This window comes from Triticum aestivum, chromosome 2D (assembly GCF_018294505.1).
Source record: "Triticum aestivum cultivar Chinese Spring chromosome 2D, IWGSC CS RefSeq v2.1, whole genome shotgun sequence".
Classification (NCBI taxonomy): Eukaryota; Viridiplantae; Streptophyta; class Magnoliopsida; order Poales; family Poaceae; genus Triticum; species Triticum aestivum.
The window spans coordinates 651,262,646-651,284,659 of NC_057799.1; positions in this window are offsets into that span (position 1 = coordinate 651,262,646).

The following is a 22,014-nucleotide window of genomic DNA, read 5'->3' on the forward strand; positions in this document are numbered from 1 at the left end:
TCGACGTCATCTCTCGGAAGTCGGTTGGCGTGAGGCAACTCAGAAGGCTACAGGAAGAGATCGTGGTGATACTATGCGAGCTTGAGATGTACTTCCCGCCCGCATTCTTCGACGTTATGGTGCATCTGCTGGTCCATATCGTGGAGGATATCATCCAACTCGGGCCGACGTTCCTGCACAGCATGATGCCGTTCGAAAGGATGAATGGTGTCATCAAAGGATACGTTCGCAACATGTCACGTCCAGAGGGAAGCATAGCCAGTGGCTTTCTGACCGAAGAGTGCATCTCCTACTGCACGAATTATCTAGGCATCAAGAACCCCGTTGGTCTGCCCGTCAACAGGCACCTCGGCAGGCTCGCTGGATGGGGTCACCGTGAGGGACGCCACGAAATGCATGTCGACTTCGAGGGTCGACTCGCCGACTTTGAAAGAGCAAACCTAGTCGCGCTACAACACATAGACGTGGTCGATCCTTGGGTGGTAGAGCACAAAACCTTTATTGAGAAGACGTACAATGACCGAGGCCAACAGAGGACGGACGGAGATATAATCAAAGAGCACAACTCATGTTTCACGCGTTGGTTCAAGCAGAAGCTTTTGTCGTACCCTTTACATGAGGATTCTTCCGCGGAAGAACAACTCATATTCGCCTTGTCACAGGGCGCCGAGCACAACCTGATGACGTATGAGGCGTACGATATCAACGGCTACACATTCTACACCGAGGGAAAGGACATGAAGAGCGATGGTTATCAGAACTCCGGGGTAACGATGGAATCCTACACCGGTAACGACAAGGACAGATACTACGGAAGGATCGAGGAGATCTGGGAGCTGAGCTACGCTGGAGAGAAGGTCCCGATGTTCCGTGTCAGATGGGCCAAGAGCGTCCTAAAAGAAGACCGGTATTTCACCACCATGTTTATACCCGTAGCCAAATCCAAGACCGCGGGCGTAAACGTCACCGCAAAAAATGAGCCATGGGTACTGGCTTCCCAAATGGACCAATGCTTCTTCATTACCGACCCGTCAAAGCCCAGTTGTGTTGTCGTGAGGAGAGGCAAAAGGAAGATCATCGGAATGGATGGAGTCGCCAATGAGCAAGACTCCGACAAGTACGGCGATCCGAAGATGGAACATGACGACGACGATGAAGTACCAGCATACACCACAAGAAGAAGCAGGACCACCCTACCTAAAGACCGTCCGTTCAAGAGAACAACTCCATTTACGAAAACTAAGGGCAAGAAGATTGTGAACAGATAGCTAGCTAAGATTGATTGTATTTAAATTATAGCCTTCATTTCTCGATTGTATTTCGACATATTGAAATGATATTTCTTCTGTTCTAGTGTCCTCATGAATATTTATTTATGTTTATTATGGTATTGAATTTCTAACTCACAAAAAGTATTGAATTTGTTAATTTTTTTGAACCCATGAATATTTTTAAATTTCATGGGCACTTTTTGAATTCATGAATATTTTTTCATATTCAGTATGAAAAAATATTGAATATTCATGAGGACACTCGATCTCGATCCCCCTCCATCTCGATCGCTATCCCCCTGGCCAGATCCCCCTCGCCGCCAAGCACCCCCCACCCTCCCCCGCTCCACCGCCGCCGCCGACCCCCGCACCCTTCCCCGCTCCACCGCCGCCGAGCACCCACCGCACCCTCCCCCGCTCCACCGCCGCCGCCGACCCCCCGCACCCTTCCCCGCTCCACCGCTGTCGAGCACCCACCGCACCCTCCCCCGCTCCACCGCCGCCGCCGACCCCCCGCACCCTCCCCGCTCCATCGCCGCCGCCAACCCACCGCACCTTCCCCTGTCTCCTCGCTCTGTTCCCCCTCCCTCCCCGCCGAGCGCCATTGCTATACAAAAAAAGATTACTAATGGCGCACCTCTCTGGGGTGCGCCATTGCTATTCAAAAAAAGATTACTAATGGTGCACCTCTCTGGGATGCGCCATTGCCATACAAAAAAAAGATTTCTAATGGCGCAACGCGTGTGGATGCGCCATTGCTATCAAAAAAATATTCTAATGGCGCACCGCTCGGGGGTGCGCCATTGCTAACCCTTCCCCCCACTAAAAAATTTCTATCTTCCCCATCTCTCTCACCCGCCCACAGCTGCCCCGACCCGTACTGCGCCGCCGCCGCCCCCGCGCCCCCGCCGCCTCCCCCGCTCCGACCCTCGCCCCGGCGGCGACGAGCCCTTCCGCCCCCACCATCTCCGTCCCGTTCGAGGTGAGGCCCTCGCCCGGCCGCCCAGTCCTCCCCTTCACCCCCCTCCGCCTCTTCTTCCTCGGGGAAGCAGACCCGAAGCGGAAGCAGAGCCGAACTCGCCGCTGTAGACATGGTCGCCGTTGTAGACGTGCTCGTCGGGGCCTCTCCTCCGACGTCACCGGTGAGCCACCACGCCCTACCCTCTCCCTCTCTGCTCCTTCCTCCTTGCCCTCTCCCTCTCTGCTCGATCCCCTCTCTTCTCTGTCTCCACCTTCTGTTCTTGCCTGTGAGGTGTTTGATTAAATGTCAATTCAAACGATTGATGCAGCCGCGTCCATCGGAGCACCACGACTGCGTCTGCGACCACCACCACCACGGCAACGGCAGGGGCAAGGGGAAGGCCACGACATGCTGGATGAGGAAGTCACCTTGACGCTGCCGCACAACCAAGGTCTGCTCTAATCTGCTCTAGCTTCCTTCGTTGCTGCACAAGGAAAACAGAGACAGACTTGTAGTATTTGCTCCTGTTATTATTACCTATAAGTAACATGGCTACTGGTGGATACACATTGCTGCTTGCCTAGTGATGCCCCTGTTCAGGGTGTGGTGGACTAAACTTGTTTTTGTTCAGGAAATGTGTCTGTTGTAGGGCATCTTACTAATTATATGCTGGGGCTGCTAGTTATGGAAATGTGTCTGGTTGCAAGGCATTAGGCCATAAACTTCCATTACACCAGTGATATGCTACCTCTCTGCTCTTGCTGGTGTGCGCCCTTAGATTACCAAATCCCAATAGCATGATTGTTTATAGCATATAACAAAAGTGAGCTGCCATTTTTCACTAGAGCCACATCATGAAATTCTGTTATTTCTAGTGCTCTTGTAACCATCTACTCTCATACCAGGATTTTCTTGGCTGTCATTGCACTCACTTTGGTGTTTAACACGGATGTCTAAGTTTGCTGATTTATTTAGCAGTAAACTATTAACCATAATCAAATGCTCAGCCCAAGCCCGACTGGAGTACATGATTTCTTGTAGCAAATTTTCCATATAACTTATTTCAATTGGTCAAATAATATTATTTCCAGTTTCAGAAACTAGTATTGAAAGTGGTTCCTAACTCAATTTCATTTTAATATGAGTGTCTGCTTGATTGCTAGGCATAAGTAACACTCCACTACATTTCTGAGCAATACAAATGGTTGAAGTCGAATGCTTTACACTGTTATGCCATCGTTTAGAAATTTGAATGTAAAATCTTTCTTATCCATATGGTCTTAACAGCTGGTATAATATTGCGATTCTTGATAGGAATTATTTTATACCCAACAGATCAGGAAAGCAAATTCATTCACAAAGACAGAAAAGAGTAGTCATTTTGCTGAAGTATTGCAGTTCAGTTAACCACTAGTGCAGCAGGACTATTCAGTGCATACTTAGAACACTAACTTATTGTACCCACAAGCTTAGTGAGTTTTGAACCTAATTAGGTTCAAATGATAGTGCAGCAGGACTTCCCGGATTGGCGATTCAGGGCTGCTAGTGGTTTAGTGTGAATATGCACAGTAACTACCATTTTTATTCAGCTTGCTTTCTGCTATTTCCAAAGCCAGCATACTAAGTCATTTTTATTCAGTTTGCTTTCTGCTATCCCAAAGCCAGCATACTAAGTCATTTTTATTCAGTTTGCTTTCTGCTATGCCAAAGCCAGCATACTAAGTCAATTTATGGCTAGAAGATATATTGCTGGGTTTTGTCTCCGACCATCGTGTTGTGTTGTGGGGTTGCAGCCGGGCGGGGTGGGATAATGATCTTGCAGGTACCCCGAGAGGCCCTTGAGTTTGCCGGAATGTCGATTAACTTCCGTTCCGGCAAATTCGGGTACTCCATATGTCCTATTTTCAGCAAAGGTCATGCTAAATTTTTTCGTGAATTTTAGCATGACGCTAAAAATAGGACATATGGGGTACTTGCGACTAATGCATGGGCCGGGGTATCTTAGTACTTAATTAAGTAGGATCCTCTTTGTTTATTTGCCTGCGTAATCTCACGATTGGAGTTGGGGGCGGCCACGTGTGAGCCATCCACGAGTCGTTGACCTCGCTCCTGTCCTGCCTGCCCACCTCCCCTACCTGGCCCTGACCGCCATTAAAGTAACCAATCAAGCTCCTCATCCACTGTGATCACAAAGAAACTATGAAAATGACACAAAGACAATACCCGCCGATCTAGTCTAAACACAATGGCTGGCTAATAGTTAGTGTAGGTGTATATATACACATGAATCCACCTACATCCTGGAAATCCATTTAATCAGAGGAAGACGACGAAGAAGAAGAGGAGGAGGAGGAGGAGGAGGTGAGGTTGGTTAGCCAAGAGTCAAACCCTAAATGATAAAACCTTGGCTTTTAGGGTGCCTCGGTGTCGATAAAAACCTAAATGATCAATTTTCAGCCCTTGGATTAGTTTAGTATTTTTTCACACACTCAGACACTCTTGCTTGCCATGTGTGTGAGAGAGATAGTGAGAGGAGACAAGAAGAAGGGGGTTAGGAAGGGACTTGGACCTTAGCAACAACACACTAACAGCGAATTCCTCGAGAATTAGGTTATTTGGTCAACTTAGAGATCTTGTTCCTTGACAATAACCAACTTTTTGACCAAACTTTTTTCCTATTTAGAGCGAAACATGGCCCACAACGATGAGGCCGGCGGTTCGGGCGGCAAGGCATTCTGGGAGCTGTCCCAGGAGATGGAGGAAGAACCTCACTGCTATGAGGACGCTGCGGAAGACACCGATCCTGACTACACAACCCCTAGTGGCGTCGGGGATGACACCACTGATGGTGCCGCCGAGGATGCCACCACTGATGATGGCAGCGCACGCACAGATGGCAGCCAACCGAAGAGGCAACGGAAGGACCGGCGCCCGAACGTGCTCGGCACCGTCAAGGAGGAATTTACTGAAGTGAACTGCGACGGGGATCCAACGGCGCCCAAAGAATTAGTCAAGGGGTACTCGGTTCAGCTCGGGTGCATTCTCCGGAGCACCGTCTCGATCAACACCGAGAACCTAAGGCATAAGGACCGAGGGAATTTGCGCAGCCTCCTCTTCACGAAGCTGCACGAACGATACAAGTTCCCCGCTGAGTTTGCAAACACACGCCTCTCAGGAATAAAGTGAACAGTGCCGCCCTCACGAAGATGAGCACGACCCTGTCTACTTGGAGAAGCACGGTGAAGAGAATGATTAACAAAGGTGATAGTTATGAGAAGATCAAGGCGAAAAATCCTTCGATCAGCGAAGATGACTACAAGGAGTTCAAGATCAAGTGCGAGAGCGGCGCATCCGAGGAATCAAGTCAGTGGGGGAAAGAGATGCGGGACTTGAACTTAGGGGTCCACAAACTCGGTCCCGGCGGTTACAGAGTGGCGGAACCTATATGGGACAAGGAGGACGCGGAGCGTGCCGAGCAAGGCCTACCGCCCCGCTTCGAGAAATACCGTGAGAAGCAGACCAGGAACTATGTCAGGGCCCGGTACAAGGAGGACCCGGTAACAAAGGAGCTTACCACGGATCCGAAGACCAAGGCGCTTGAGAAAGTTCTGGTAAGGAATACACCCCCGCGTAATTAGCTACATATATGGTTGCATTCTAGTTAATGAAGCCAAATTTCTAAATGGTTCACATTCCTTCCACAGGAGATTGAAAGCAGTAGCGCAGGGTCGTCTCAGAGCTCCCCAGCTTGGGACAGCACTCTAAATAGGGCGTTGAACATAACGAAAAACAAGGATAAGCTCAGTAAGCCGTCGTCAGCTGGTCGTGTGGCCGGCAAAGGCTTGTCCACAAAATGGTCGTCATACTATAACGCTGGTGGGCGAAAGGAGAAAAAGACCAGCTCGGAAAGCCAGTCGCGCGAGGTTCAAGAACTCAAGGCACAATTGGCGCGGACTCCGGAGATTGTCCAAGAGCAAGTGCAACAACAATTGGGAACGACGCTCACCGCCATTGTGCCTAGCTTGATTGAGGGGCTGCAGGCGTGGATTGCGGGCGGCCAACAGGGGCCCCCCCAGTTCCCAGCTTCACGGCCAGCAACTCGCACAATGCGCAGGCGGCACCATTGGTGTCTCCGGCAGAGGCGGTACTGGTGTCTCCGGCGCCGGCACGGGCATTGGAGCTTAATGCACCCGGGTGTACACCGTCCGGCACCTCGGCAGCAAGCGCCCCCTCCGTCAGTTGCACGCCCGCCGTTGGCGGTGCCTCGACATTAGCCGAGCTCGACGCCATCACGGTAACTAAGCCTCTCGGCCGATGACTTCATCTCCTTGCCTTTGACTGGGCATCCCTGACGCCCTACATGTTTTCGCAGGGCGCCGCCGATGTTCCATGCACTCTCCTGCACTTCGTGGGCGGCGAGTTGATCGATGTCGCCAAGGGCAGAATCGTTCAACCGGGCAACCCCGTGTTCCACGGTAATCCGATGCCACCCACTGTGTATAGGGTTGAACTGGTTCGGGTGCTGCCAGGCTGCGACGAGTTGTTACCTCCGATTCGACCCGCTGGGGCCGACGAAGATGATGTGATGACCCTCAGCGCCTGCGTAAGCTGGCCCCTGCTTTGGCCGAAGAGCCAGATTCGTTTGGGGGCGGGGGACACCACCCCACAGACAACACCGCCAGTCGTGCCGGCGCCAAGCCATGGCAAGACCGCCGCAACGCTACCGGACATGCCGGACATCCCTATGGCACAGGATCCGGACATGCATATGGCACAGGATCCGGACGACGACGACAACGACGACGGTACATTTACCAACGTCGATAAGTACTTTGCCGAACATGGGTACGGTGACGAATTCTTCGGGCCTCCTTCTCAAGAACCCAACCCTGAAAAAGACGACCGCGATCGAGCTGGTACCGCGGAGAAACCCAATTGCAACAGGCGTCGTCTGGCGTTCAGTTCTCAGGAGACGCCTCCAGCTGCCGCCTTCACCGAGCCTCAGATAGCCGAGGTGCGGAATATTATCAGCCCCAACACACTCAAGAAGGCGGTCTCTGAGCAGAACTCGATCCCATTACAGGAGATGAGGAAGAAGGGACGGAAACGAAAGAATAACAAGGGCGGTGCGAGCCAGCCGGCACCGAGTACGATCCGTTCTCAGGACGGGCCACCTTCACCTAAGGATATCTCGAGGAGGGTGCATGTGGCGGGTAGGCCGATGCTACCGACTAATCTGCTCAATGCTGCAACCGGTGCTATGCGGAGTCTGCATGACAGTGTTCTTTCTTTGGAGAAGCGGCGTCTCTCCGAGAATGATGTGGCATACCCGATTTTCGTGGCCAAGGTGCCAGAGGGCAAGGGCTTTGTGGATAGCGCCATCGGGGGTACGATCGTCCTGCGGTTTGATGACATCTTCGCTATGTTTAACCTTCATCCGCTGCACTACACCTTCATTCGGCTATTTTCACTGAGTATGGAGATGTGGATCATTAGAGACAAGACCCCGAACATCGTGATAGTCGACACCTTCTACATGCGTGCCAAGATATTGGGCAGCGCTGGGGACCGGCAAGTCGCGAGTTCATACCTCGAAGGCGTCATTCTGGCAAACCCAGATAAGGATAACTTCCTCGTGCCTTACTTTCCCGAGTAAGTCATCCCCTCACCGCCCCGTAACATATGATTTCTTAGATTTCGATCGTTCTTTATTTTCCTAACATTCCGTGTTTTGTGCAGTGACACATTGCACACTCATCCTCTTAAGCCCGAAATATTCCATGGCCACGTATTTCGATCCGGACCGTCAGTCGAAGAAAGACTACACAAATATCAAGAAAGTTCTTAATGATGTTCTCCCCGGCTACGCCAGATCTGGAGGCACCTTCAGCAGGCCAGTTCGTAGGTACGGCAAGCACATCTTCAGCCACAATACGACGTTCTCCTGCTTCAAGCAGCCGCCTGGCGGTCAGAAGGATGCCTACTACGCCCTCCATCACATGCGGGCGATCGTACGGGACCATAATCACCTTCTGCTACCAAGTAATCTCAAAGATTGCGCCGCATGCTTGTTGACAATCCAGGACGCGAACATCAGACAAGAATTCTTTCGCATCCAGTCAGAGTTTGCGGAAATCATCCATCAAGATGTCCTTCGTACCTCGGGGCAGTTCTATCTCAGACATCAACCGTCCAATAGTGAGATAGAAACAACGCTACAAATGCAGGCTGACAACACCCGCGATTTCATGACCATCACGAAAGACGGCGGCTTCATCCACGCTCCGGTCCCTGAGGCGAGTCGAAAGTAGTGATGCTATGTAGTTCTGAAATGTCGATTGGCTCATGTTGTAATATTAAACTTTAATGAACTTGTATGTCTCTTTGGTTTGGACAGTCGTTCAACTTATATGTAATTGATGCTATTTATTAGTAGGACCATGAATCGTGCTATTAATGTGTTGCTTTTCTCTTTCGATCCTTTTGTTGCATACTTATATATTGCTTATGTATTGTCTGTGAATTGCTACTAACTTTGTGTTTTGCTAATGCATAGAGATGCCATCGTATGTCGTGTACAAGGGTAAGGTTCCCGGAGTCTACGACGACTGGGAGGAGTGTCGGAGACAGGTTCACCGTTTCAGCGGTAACAGTTACAAAGGGTACACCACTAGGGCGGAGGCGGAAGTTAGATACGCGCGCTATCTAGCGGGAGAGAGGAGGGAGCGGAGGAGGAACCGGATGAAGACCAGTTTCATTGCGATGATGCTAATCGTGATGACCGCAACTCTCTTCTATGTGATGGTAGTTTAGATGATCGATATCGACTTGTAATGTGAAGACAAACTCGCTACTCGCGGTTTTGAGACTTGTAATGTTCTAACTTTGTTCGGTCTTTTGAATTCGGAGACTAATATGATGAATTGTATTCGGAGACTAAACTTCTATTGTATTCGATAACTCTGCTGTTTATATGTTGTGCTGTCTATATTCTGTGCAGTAATATGTTTTGTAACCTGTGCAAATATCAGAAAAGAAAAAAAATCCCTAATATTCATACTAGTGGCGCACAACCCAGAACTTTAGTGGCGCACTGCAAAATGCACACTAGTGGCGCATCAGCAACAAGTGCGCCATTAGTAAGCCAGAGACATGGTTAAATATGGCCCCCTGGGAGGCATTCTAATGGCGCACCGTATGGTCTACTAATGGCACACTACATGGTGCGCCATTAGCATCTGGTATACTAATGGTGCACCTGTGGTGCGCCATTAGTAATAAAATCTAATGGCGTGGTGCTAGTGGCGCACCTGTAGTGCGCCATTAGTAGGCAAAACAGGTGCGCCACTAGCAGGCCTTTTCCTAGTAGTGTGACTACACGTGCGCGAGCAGGAGTGCTTCGGCCCAGCATGCACTACTCCGCCGACGAGTATGTGTGCGCCGCCTCGACGTCGACGCCATCACCCGTCCCCACCTTCGCTCGCGCTGCCCTTCGGGATCCCCACTGACTAGCTGCGATGCAGGAGGAGTTCGACGCCTTACAGCGCAACCGCACGTGGCAGCTTGTTCCGCGACCCCCTCGTGCCAACATCATCTCTGGCAAGTGGGTGTTTCGCCACAAGACTCGCCCGGACGGTTCTCTCGAGCGCTACAAGGCTCGGTGGGTGGCTCGTGGTTTTCGGCAGCGCGCGGGCGTGGACTTCACCGACACCTTCGCCCCAGTTGTGAAATCGGGCATGATTCGCGCCGTGCTTCAGCTGGCGGTCTCGCGCGCCTGGCCTGTGCACCAGTTGGATGTCTCCAACGCCTTCTTGCACGGCCATCTCGCTGAGCAGGTGTTCTGTGAGCAACCCACTGGTTTCGTCGACGCCGAGCACCCTGACTTCGTGTGCTTGCTCTCGCGTTCTCTTTACGGGTTGAAGCAGGCGCCTCGGGCTTGGTACCAGCGTATCGCAACCTTCCTGCAGTCTCTCGGATTTTGGTCCACTCGCTCCGATGCTTCACCCTTCGTGTATCATCAGGGAGTTGACACTGCATATCTGCTGCTCTATGTCGACGACATCATCCTTACGGCGTCCGCCCCCGACCTCCTTCAGAGGCTGACTGCTCGTGTTCGTGATGAGTTCGCCCTCAAGGACTTGGGGCCCCTGCACTAGTTTCTAGTCTTGTATAGTTGAGTTAGAGGCCTCCCTTGTATTATATATACGTGCACCAGCACCCCATCAATACAACGTCTATTGTATTGCAAACTTTCCCATCTACAATATCCATTCAGTAGGTAGGTACATAAGGCAGTACTGTAATGCTAACAAATAGTGTATGTGCTATTTATGTACGCTTGGCCCATGTCCATGGGCATTGAGCAGAGAGTGACCAGACTTGAATATATACGCTCGTACGTACGTATACTGAAGCTGCATGCATGCATGTTGGTCTGGCATCAGGTGGAGTACGTCACAATTTATTCTGCCGGCGCCATACTGTGCCAAGCTAGGGCACGGCGGAGGAGGAGGAGAGGTCCCCATGCGGCGGTGGCGCAGCAAATTCCCCAGGCGGTTGCCAGCGACGAGCAACCCAGGCAATCAACACAAGAGCGCAGAACCAGTCAGCCAGTGCACAATAAATTTCCGTTCTTTCTCTAAATTTTAGTACTTCACACCAACTGGATACTAGCTTCCCTACGTAGTCCTGGGTTGTAGTACCGCTGTAGCAATGTGAAATTTCTAAGGATTAAAATATTGTATGTTTGCTGAGTTGGATAAGAGAGAAGAGGAGAGAGAAGGGGAGCGGGCTGCAGCACGTCCTCCAAGAAACAATGTGAGACTGTAAGGTGGGCATCTATTAATGAAGTAGTAGTAGTTTATAAATTGCTACTATACATGTTGGCTATTAGGTTGGCTATAGATGATGTGGCAACTTCATATATAGCCGATTGTTGGCTATACTATTAACCATGCTCTAAGGCTAGTCATAGTGAGGAGTAACTTACACTAGTGTCAGACACTAGTCTATGTTACTATATTCATAGTGAGGAGTAATATAAAGCTAGTGTCATAGGTGACTGTATTTATTAGGTGCTAGACTTATTATGCTACTTCAAACAACTCTTTTCTCATTAACTACATCCTATATAAGCAAATTTATGTTGGGGTGCGTTATGTTACTTGCTAAATTACTTCCATTATGACCAATTTTATGGTTTATGATCAATTTTCTTCTGCCTGCCCAACTTATTTGTTGTAGCTCTGCCACTGCCCATACATACAGCTTTTAGCTTTTGAATTACCAAATATATATACTACGCGGTCCAGATGGATCATCGAACAGTTCAATTATAAGAAGGGGAAGAGCCTTTCTGTATATATTTTTTAACACTAACAGACAACGACAAGATATTTATCAAATTTGCAACATCAGCATGCATGAACGAATTGTATAATTGTATGATGCATACTGTCTGGTGCGTACGATAGGTACCATATATTGATACATAGGATTCTTTTGACCAAACTGAACTGAAATGAGAGGAAGTTTGCGGCGTTGTGTGAATCAAATTATGTCTCTGTCATCAATCTGCATGGAGATCTTCTAGAAGCTTGCTTTGAATTGGTTACAGATATTATATACTACTCCCTCCATTTCATAATATAAAACATTTTAGCTATTTCAAAATATTAACTACATATATACTAAAATATGTCTAGATACATACGAATCTTTACCTAATAATAAAGGACGGAGACTTTCATAATTCTTGATACGTCATCCCTTTATATCCGTTAATTTTGTGGTAACAATAAAAATTGACGGCTGAGATTGAATAATAGATCTACACACGTGCAAAAGGAAAAAGAAAAGGGAAAAAAAGAATCGAGAAACCCTATATATCATCTGTGGCTCAGCCTCACTATTTTCATTGGTAGGTCACCTCCCTTCTGCCACACGTGCACGTCGCATTGTGCTTCGGCTGGGCTAAATCGGCCGACGCAAGGAAGACTCCCTTTTTCCTATGTCAACTCGATCATGATCGGCCGACGGTTGCAATAGGAACTTTCTCCCCCATCATATAATTCCTCTCCTCTTGTCTCCCAACGAAGTAGGACCATCGATTTCCCAGTAAAAAATATTAGACCATCAATTCTGAGAATCTCGAGCCCTTCACTTCCAGATCGCAAACCAGGACCCCCACATCCCGATCGATCGAAGCTAGCCCGGCGAGATGAAGGAACGGCAGCGCTGCATTCTCCACTGGCCGTTTCACGGAGGCGGCATGTCACTTTTGCGATGCCTTCCAACTCGATCCCCGACAAGCACATCATGTCCCGAACGTGGAGAAGACCACCGCGCTTAAGCCAGGTTGGGCCAAGGACCACTCGCGTCACGACGCCGCTCACCTCGGCCTCGGGACGCCCTCAAGGCAGTCGGGGTCGGCAAGAAGGGACTTGCCCTCGAGGCTCAAGCCCACCAACAAGCCCCTCGAGGACGGGCTCACACATGTCCATCTGGCCCTCCTGCCCCGACACCATCGGCAAGCTGTTACAGCGTCTCACCTCTAGAGCAAGATCGCCCCCCACCACAGGCTTCTATCTCGAGCAGCTGGAGTTCTGGGAGATGATGCGGGATGTGAAGCCGAATCCCAATAATCTCTTACCAATAATCTCATAAACTACCTCTCCGACCCCGCATGGTGCATGTCCTCAGCTTGCGTCAGAGTTTGATGTGGTCCTGCGTTGTTTTCAAGTTCATGGCTGAGTATAAACATAGGCTTCTATCCAGATTTTCTAGGTCTCCCTAATCTCATTGTTTATAGCTGGTGGCAGCTCTATCATCTTCTCCCGTATCACCTCCATCACATGTTGGTTTGGTCTATCATCTACACGGCTCCATTTACCTTTCATGATTCACACTAAATCTTATCTGATTCATATTGTTAACTAAAATCAGCCCTAGATCACAACCATTGGTGGATCTGTCATTGCTGAAACAAAAATTCATGCTCGTACAGTTTAGGTCAGGTGTGGTCAATCTCAACCCCGTGAGAATGCCGCCCAGATGTGGCGGTGGTGCGCAAGCTTTTCGAGACACTCAAAATCCAAAATAATTATAGCACAATTTTGATAATTATGTATTATTTGGAAGAAGAATTAGAAGCTCGTAAGGCGGTGTTGGATGGCGCACCACGCAGACGCACAGGCAAGGTCGAGCCGGTGGCTAGGCCTAGCCACCACGAGGAGCGCTTTGGAGGCCACGGGGTGACAAGGGTAGTAAGTGCAACACGAATGCGGCACCATGTTGAAATAGATGGCGTGAGTTGGGTTTCTTCAATTATGCTTACTAGGTTAAGGACATCTGAATTGTTTTCTTCTCCCATTGCAACGCACGGGTCTTTTTGCTAGTCAAGAAAAAGCTAAAAGATCTTACATTAGCGAACGGAGGGGGTACGTGCTGCCAGTAAGTTTGCAGGAACGGAAAGGCAAAACACACAATACTCAATGCAATATATATACTCCTAGATTACGAGATGCAAAGTAGATTCTGGTAGATTCGCACAAAGCCGACTCCTGACCAGAAAGTTAGAGACAATCATCAGCATTGGATTGGCCGGTTTCGTTTGGTCTGAGCACCGACCATGCATCTATTAACTTTTGAAGCAGCTTATTTGCATCAAAAAGAAGAAATAAAGCAGACGATGACAGAAAGAATAACGCAATTTGGACCCGTCTTCAGTTCTAGTCATGCAATTTGGGCCCGTCTTCAGTTCTAGTCATCGGTCCAAGTCCTTCAAATTAAAGGAGAGGACTGAAATCAACATGCGGCGATACGTAAATAGGCTAGCTACTCTATGTGCGTTTTGATTGTCGTAAAAACTTAAGAGGGACCCAGTCTAGGAAACTTGTAAAAGACAATCGCGCAAGTGGCGTCGTAGTACATCGCCTTGAGTCGTCTATCAAGAATGAAATCAAACGTGATGAAAATGGAGGTACTGCTTTCGAGCTAGGTTGGTCGGCGGCATGAACATGTCAGCTAGAATTGATAGGTGCGAGTGAGAGTGACTGACATTGACGAGTGCACGCGTAAGCGTGTACATATATCATTGCTAATTCAGAGAAAAACAAAAAAAATCTTACTTTTTGTTTAGTTAGCTTGATCTTCTCGAGCGATTGATCGAGGCATGTGTGGTTATGGCATCATCCCTTCCTCAACTCGTAGAGCTATCTTAATTAACCTCCTTGGTAGCGATGGGTGCATGCACTGTACTAGTATAAATAATCGAGCGAGGACTCAATAATTAATCAATGAGCAAGAACTATGTCGCGCCGATGGATGGATGGATGGAGCTCAGCCCTGTTCCCCGAATACTATGCCCGACGCGCTAATTCAAATCATCTTTAACTACAATGAAAGTGATATCCTTTTCAAAAAAACTACAATGAAAGTAATATGGCACAAAAATTATATTGTTGGACACTCAAAAAGGCTACTAAACAATAAAAGTGATTCAGTACAACCGGATGGAGGGAGTGCGTAGAGAGTAGGGTGTTTTGGTGACCGAGCTCGATTGAGGCCGAAATTTTGAACAATTCAAAATTCAAACTTTTCAGTTTTATAAAATTCTGAAAAAAAATATAAATGTATGTATATGTGTGTCGAATTTCCTGATGAAATACTTTTGAGTTTGAATTGCAACCTGTACAAAAAATAAATCATGGTCTTTGAGCAAATGATCAGTACATGCGTTCAACAGCCACATGTATATTTTTACAGCCCTCACTTGAACATATTTCATCATGAAATTTTACACAGATGTACAGTATGCCTCTAGGTATTTGTGTATTATTTTTCAGAATTTATCAAAACGTAAAATCATGAATTTTGATTTTTTTTCTCAAAATTCGGCCTCTATGGAGCTCGTCCTCCATTAAAAAATGTCCGTGCGTAGAAGCCTATGTCTTTAGTAAGCTATTTTCCCAAAAGAAAAGACTAAACAAATGTGATGTTTGCTTAAGTTCCTTTGTTCCCTCCCGGCTGTTCATCATCCTATATCATACTCACGCGTACAAGACAGGACAACAATCAACTCACGCTTCCGCCCACTACAGGAAAAGGATAGCTAGGTAGGGACATGAAAAGAAAAGGAGACCGCGCACTGTTATAAAGCGATCCATCTTTGGAGACCAACGCACGCGTTTCATGTTGAAATTCATGCTCATTCCGAGCTTTAGCTATGGACGCAAATGCCTTGGGTTCTGGTAACCTCTTCGTGTATAGATCGGAATATTGGGTTGGGTGCCTTCTTATCTCTATCGTTCCTAACTCCCATTTTTCCAGCGAATTAATCTGTAGATGGCCCGTCGATTCAGTACATGAATGTTGCTTTAATTGTGACGTGAGGTGTTGCACGGATGCAGGCAGGCAGCCAGGCTGGTGATGTGGCACAAATATTAGTATTTTTAGGGGAAGTGGCAGCGATATTTATTTATTTTGACGGAAAGTGGTACAAATAGTTTATGCTGCACACAGACAGTAGTCTAGTCACGCTCATGCATGCAAAAGGTAAACCAACCGAAAGAAAATGCTACCATGTGACATGATTTGTCTGAGTTATACTCGTCGTCATGAAAATATTTTGGAAGCCCTCTGTCGCCAAATAAGTGTCTTAAAGCTTTCAGAAGTAGTATTTTGAGACGGAGGGAGTATCATATACAAATCTTCGAGAAGCTTTCAGAAGTAGTATATGTCTGTTTAAGGAATGGACAGCTGAACGTGCATTGTAGATTAGGTCATCTTCAAAGTGCACCCTCAAAGCGCCTGTGTATATCCAGACCAAGGTGTTTGGACCATTTTAGCCATTCAACTAGGTCCAAATGTCTGCGGACCAGTTCAGGTGTTTGATTTTCGGTAAACTGGCCACAAACTTGGAAGGACATTTGTGCAAGTCCGGACATCCGCTTGACAAATCAAAAGCCATCACGTAACCTCTCTTCGTCCAGAGGCGGAAGTCCACTAGTTTTCGATCAAAGATTAGCACGTTAGTTTTGGCAAAAGGTGGCCATGCATCAGAACTGTACTGATGCATCAACCTTGCTCGGTCTAGCTATCGTCGACGCCACCACGGCGTCCAACGGCACCTCCTCCCTGCGCGCAAACAGCTGAGCACGTCGCGGTCGCCACTGATACACCTCAGCGCCATCCTGCCAAGTACCACCAGCCAACACAGCTTGAAGTCCTTGGAAGATCTGTCGTGCGTAGCACCTGCTGACCAGGCATGACAAAGCGTAGCACCTGTCGGTCAGGCATGACTTGACATCTCCACCGAAGCTCCGTGCAAGACGAAGCCGCTCCACCTCCTGCCTCTGACTTCCAGCGCTGCTCCACAAACGATGCTCCCAAGAGAGAAACGACACCGCAGTGCCGCCATCGTCCAATCTGGAACACCAGATCCTAGGGTTTCCCCCGGAGCAACACGAGTGGGTCGACAGTAGTTACACGACGATGCCTTCATCAAGGTAACGGCGTAGAACGCCGCCATAGCCTGCCGTTGGCTCGGTTTTCACCGGCAACCATGTCTCCCCAACTCGCAGCCGGGACTAGATGATGGATCTCAAGATCCGATCACCAAGCTTCTAGCCCGGCCACCGCTGACGAAGAAGATAACCACCACCACTGGCTACACCGGCCAGAACAGATCTGCCATGGGTGCCGCCAAGCAGTCCACCAGGCCCTTGACGCCGCCGCCGATCTAAAGCCAGATGACATGCCGCCGAAGACCGCATCGCGCCGCCGTCCAATCCAGGCTAGCCACGCAGCCGCCGCCCGTGGCCCGAGGCAGGGCCGACCGCCGCCGTCGTCGAAGCCAACGCCGTCGCTTCTAGATCGGCCGCACCTCCACGCATGTTGGGGCCCCGCCACCCCTGAGATGCGGGAGGGAGGAAGAGCCCCCGCCACCGCCGTCGGCCTCCGGGCGCAAGCCGGCGGCGTCCTCCGGCGGCGGCAGGAGGAGGGGAGGAAGATGGGCTAGGCCCAGCGGCGGCTAGGGTTGGGGAGCCCCCGAGTCGCCCGAGCGGGGGGCGAGCGGGGGTCGAGTCGAGGAGCGGGCGTTCCAGCTCCTGTATGCTTGTTCGTTCCTTTTCTAGAAAAAGAAAAGGCCAGAATCAATTAGAAGCAAAAATAGTGAGAGTGACCGGCATGTATTCGATCGGCAGATTGGTGCACGCGTAGTAGTGAAATGTGTGGCCATGAATTACAGGCAGCATCGATGGACCGTTCAACTCAGCGGGCAGCAGCTATCTCCTCTGCTCGTGCCAATCCAGTCGGTTCGCAGAATGCCCGACGAACGCGCAAATTTCCATTGCTGCATTTAAGCTTCATAGGGCAATATTACCATCCATCAGTTTCTTCCAAAGCGAGGCACATGCTTTCAAGTTATACTAGCTCGGTGTGACCTAAACACGTGGAATGTACATAGGGTTCATAGTAACCCGATTATGAACTGTACATAAACAAATCAAGTCTCTACATTTCAAAAAAATAAAAAATCATACATGTATAGAGAGGATGAGTAAGAACATGCACATAACTTATTGTAATAAAATTTTCGAAAAGTAATTTTTGTGTGGTACTTGCTTACTAAAAACATCAGAATTGTTCACTTTTTTTTAATAATTTGTGGTACTTGCATACTAAAACGTCAGAATTGTTCATGCTTTTTCCTTTCTAATTTGCTGCCACATGTGATGGACTAAAAGAGGCCCGGTTCGAGTCTCACCACCTCTTGTTTTATTTGAGCATAGCTATGCTCAACTATTTTTTTTAGTATAGATAGAAACGAATGGAAAAGACATTAATTCTCTTTTTTTAATCGTAATAATGGCTTGAATGTCTTGTCATTTGTCTCTTCTCTGGGCTCAGTTGAATTCTTGCTTGATTTTCAGGAGTTTATGCATGGACAGAAAAATTAAGATAAAATCAGTCGTACTCAGCGGAAGGATCCATCCGCCCCAAAAGGATAGCGATTGCTCGAGTACCATGTATCATCACCGCCTACGCGACCCGTGTTGAATCCACTTTTCTTCAATTCAAAATGGAAAAATGACACTGCATTTCCGTGTTGAAATTTTAGTTACTATGCACAGACTTAACTATCTAGCAACCAGCACAAAACGAAAATGCCCAGTGCTGCGTGACTGATGCTTGATCTAGTTAGCTCCACGTTTATGTAGCCGTCATTGGAGATCGACCTGCGACTGTCACTGGACCATTCATTGATTTATCACTCGGAGCGTTCCACACTTAAGCTCGAGTCCATTGACACATTTTTCTCAGTCTTATTCGCAGTCAACTTTAGTTGGTACGTACGTACAGATTCTGAGTTTCGCATGGGTAGAATTACACCCGTCCAGACACTCTGCTCAGTGAACATCTACACTTCTATTTTGTCATGACATAGTCTAGTACTACCGAGTCACTAACCCGGGCGGAGCCACAAATTAAACAAGAGAAGGAGGAGACATGGATCACAGAAAGAATACTAGCTAGCTAGGGATGAATTGGACCTTGAGAGCAAAATTGTTAAGGTATCGATTAGCCTAGCCATTTACACTTTGTGTAGCTTGGATTCGAAAGGGTGTCTCTTTCAGTTGTTTCTTTCATCCTTAACTCACACTTCTCCAGTGGATTAAAGTTTTAGATGACACGTCCATTCAGTACGTACATAAATGGGTGGCAGTACTGCAATTCTACCGATCTGATCGATGAGAATAATTAGATATGAAAGCGGATTTGTAGCACCCGGGTGCTCCACACCCCTATATAAACATTAAATTTAAAAAATACCGAGAAATTTGAAAGAAAAATCTGAGATTTTGGGATATCAAACCTGGGGTCCCGGTCTACTTCCATGTGAAATTTCGTGAAAAAAATACCAGGAAACGTATTTGGGGCAAAAAAGACAAAATTCCTATGTATAGAAAAAAACTATTTGGATGGATTTTTGTTCGGACAGTATTTCCCTCGCCACGGATACGTTTCCTGTTATTGTTTTCACGAAATTTTACAAGGGAGTAGATTGAGAATGCACGTTTGATATCGCCGAATTTCAGTTTTTTGGGTATTTTTTATGATTAATATTTGTATAGGGGTGTGGAGCACCCAGGGGCTCCTGTGTATTTTCCGACACTCGTACCACTACAATATACCATACTGGCAAGGGGCCGGGTACGTGCATTTCTTCAACGCACACGTTGTGCATTGTTGTCCCTTAAAAAAACACGTTGTGCGTTGTGAAGCAGCATGCATGCAAGCACGCATATGCTGGTCTCACGTCGTCTGGTGCAGTGGTACGGACATTTTATTATGCAGAGGGACAATAGTCTTGTCATTTATGTGATCGTTGGAGGAAAGCTACAAAATCCAACCAACCAGACTCTTTTGCAGGAGTAGTCTACTTAGTACACTGCAACAAAAAGAGGCGCAAGCAAGCGTGCAAACGAAAAGAAGAGGAGACGGCGTACGACAAAAGGCAGACGAGCACAGAAAGAAACAATAACGCAGTTTAATTGGACCCATCTGTTGTCTGACCAGTCATCGATCCGAGACTAGTCATCTTGCAACTAAAGCAGAATGGTGGATTTAGGACATAAAGCAGCGAAAATACAAAGGTGAACATGGGTGCGCGCGCACCCACATGAATAGTAAATTCATAAAAAATACTAGAAAAATTAAAAATTTGTGAAACTTCGCGGTATAAAACTTAGTAGATCATTCTACTCACGTGTGAAGTTTCATCATGTATTGACACCCACGGTATTCCTAGTGAAGAAAATACAAATTCGACCATATATACTATTCATTAAACAGTGTTTTTTAATATAGTTTTGATTTTGTCATTTTTACCTAGATTACCATGGATGTGATTTCTTCGTGAAACTCCATATGCGAGTATACCGGTTTGCTATGTATATTAAAAAAAATCAGATTTTTTTGAATTTTTCTTAGCATTTTCTCAAATTTACTATTCATAAAGGGTGCGCGTGCATCATGTTCACCAAATCCGCGTCCTAAGAAGCTAATAAAAGGTAGTAGATGATCAATATAATACGTACTTGTACGTGCGTCTTGTCGTGGAAACTCGAAGGCAGGTTAACCAACAGTGCGACAATGGCAGACGGTGATCTTCCAAGATCCAAAGAAGAGAAAAAGAAGTTCTCCTGGATTCATCTTTGACCAGTGACCAAGCTAGTCGGACGTACGTGGTGCCCTTGCTGTCCATCGTCGCTGTCGCGTCTCGCTGTCAAGTAACGTCTGGTGCAATAAAAACGATCTCGATTGCAACCTATGTATAGTAATACGTACATATTTTGGTTGGATCAATCAGGATGCAAGGGTGACTGGCATTGATGGGTGCACGCGTATATTTTGGTTGGATCGAATGTGCGGCCCTCCATGCATTGCAGCAAACCGTTCAAACCCGGCAGCAGCTTTCTTTTCTTGCTCTGCAGCGATGGGTGCATGCACTGTGGAGGCCAAGGAGAAGAAGAAGATGTAGTATGTCTCCCCTCCTCGCGCCAACCCACACGGTTCCCGGAATGCCCGACGGACTTGCGTGCCAATTTTCATCATCGTTTTAAAACAATTATTTAGCCTCCGTCGTTTTCTTAGAAAGCGACACCGAAGATATCAATGAACGAAAATGTTGTGCATACGGCACTTTTACTATACGACGCTTGTCCTCCCTTCAATCCATATTACTTGTCTCGGATTTATCTACATATGGGTGTCTATCCGAATCTAGACAAATCTAAGACGACTAATATGGATCGACGGGAGTATGATGTTAATATTGAGCCAGCAGAATGGTAAATTGCACAAGCCACGCAGCAACGTGTGGGGTTTCATCTAGTATATACAGACCCGGACAAAATTTTCTCTAGTTTTCTCACTCACTCTCGTAATGGTGGCCTGGATATCTTGGCCGTGCTTGAGAATTCAACATTAATAAAACAAATTTGGTTGTTTTCTTAGTAATTCGTTTACAAAACAATTTATTAGTCGTATTCAATCGAAGGATCCATCCACCCCGAAGAGGATAGCGATGGAGCGAGGGACAGGCCGTACCGTGTCATCACCACATACACGCTCCGTGTTGAATCTGTTAGTCCTGGACTGAAATTAAAACTGAAAAAAGATACTGCATGTTCCATGTTGAATTTTAGGTACCATGCGTAAACTTAACTATCTGGAGGAGCAACCCACACAAGACGAATATAACACCAATTATTCATAGCTCCAAAAACGATCTGAGTAGTGTAGAGCAACTGTCGGTCTGTACACTCTGCTCGACCAAAATTAATCTTCTGAGTGACACTGTCCGTGGAGCTAGCTACTGTCTGCGTACGTGATCTGGACCGTGCATGCTCGCCGCAACTAGCACCGTCAATCTTCCACGAATCCGGTGTTGCCCTGCTCAGTTAATATTTACGCGTAACATCTCGCTTACCATTGGCGGTCACTGGAATATATAATCGGAGACCAATAATCTATCTCTTTTTATAGGGAGGTTTCTTCCGGGACCAACCTATTGTTGATATTTATCAATATCTAGCTAAAACTCCACCAGACCCCTAAAAAAAAAAGCTAAAACTCCACCACTGATTAGCATCCCAATTATTACAGCACAACACGCTTTTTAGTGTTGTGTACGTCTCACAACTTGCATCCATCAGCATGTACTCCAGTGGTCAGTAGTGTACTATAAACCTAGTTAACTATGATTTGTGTATTCTA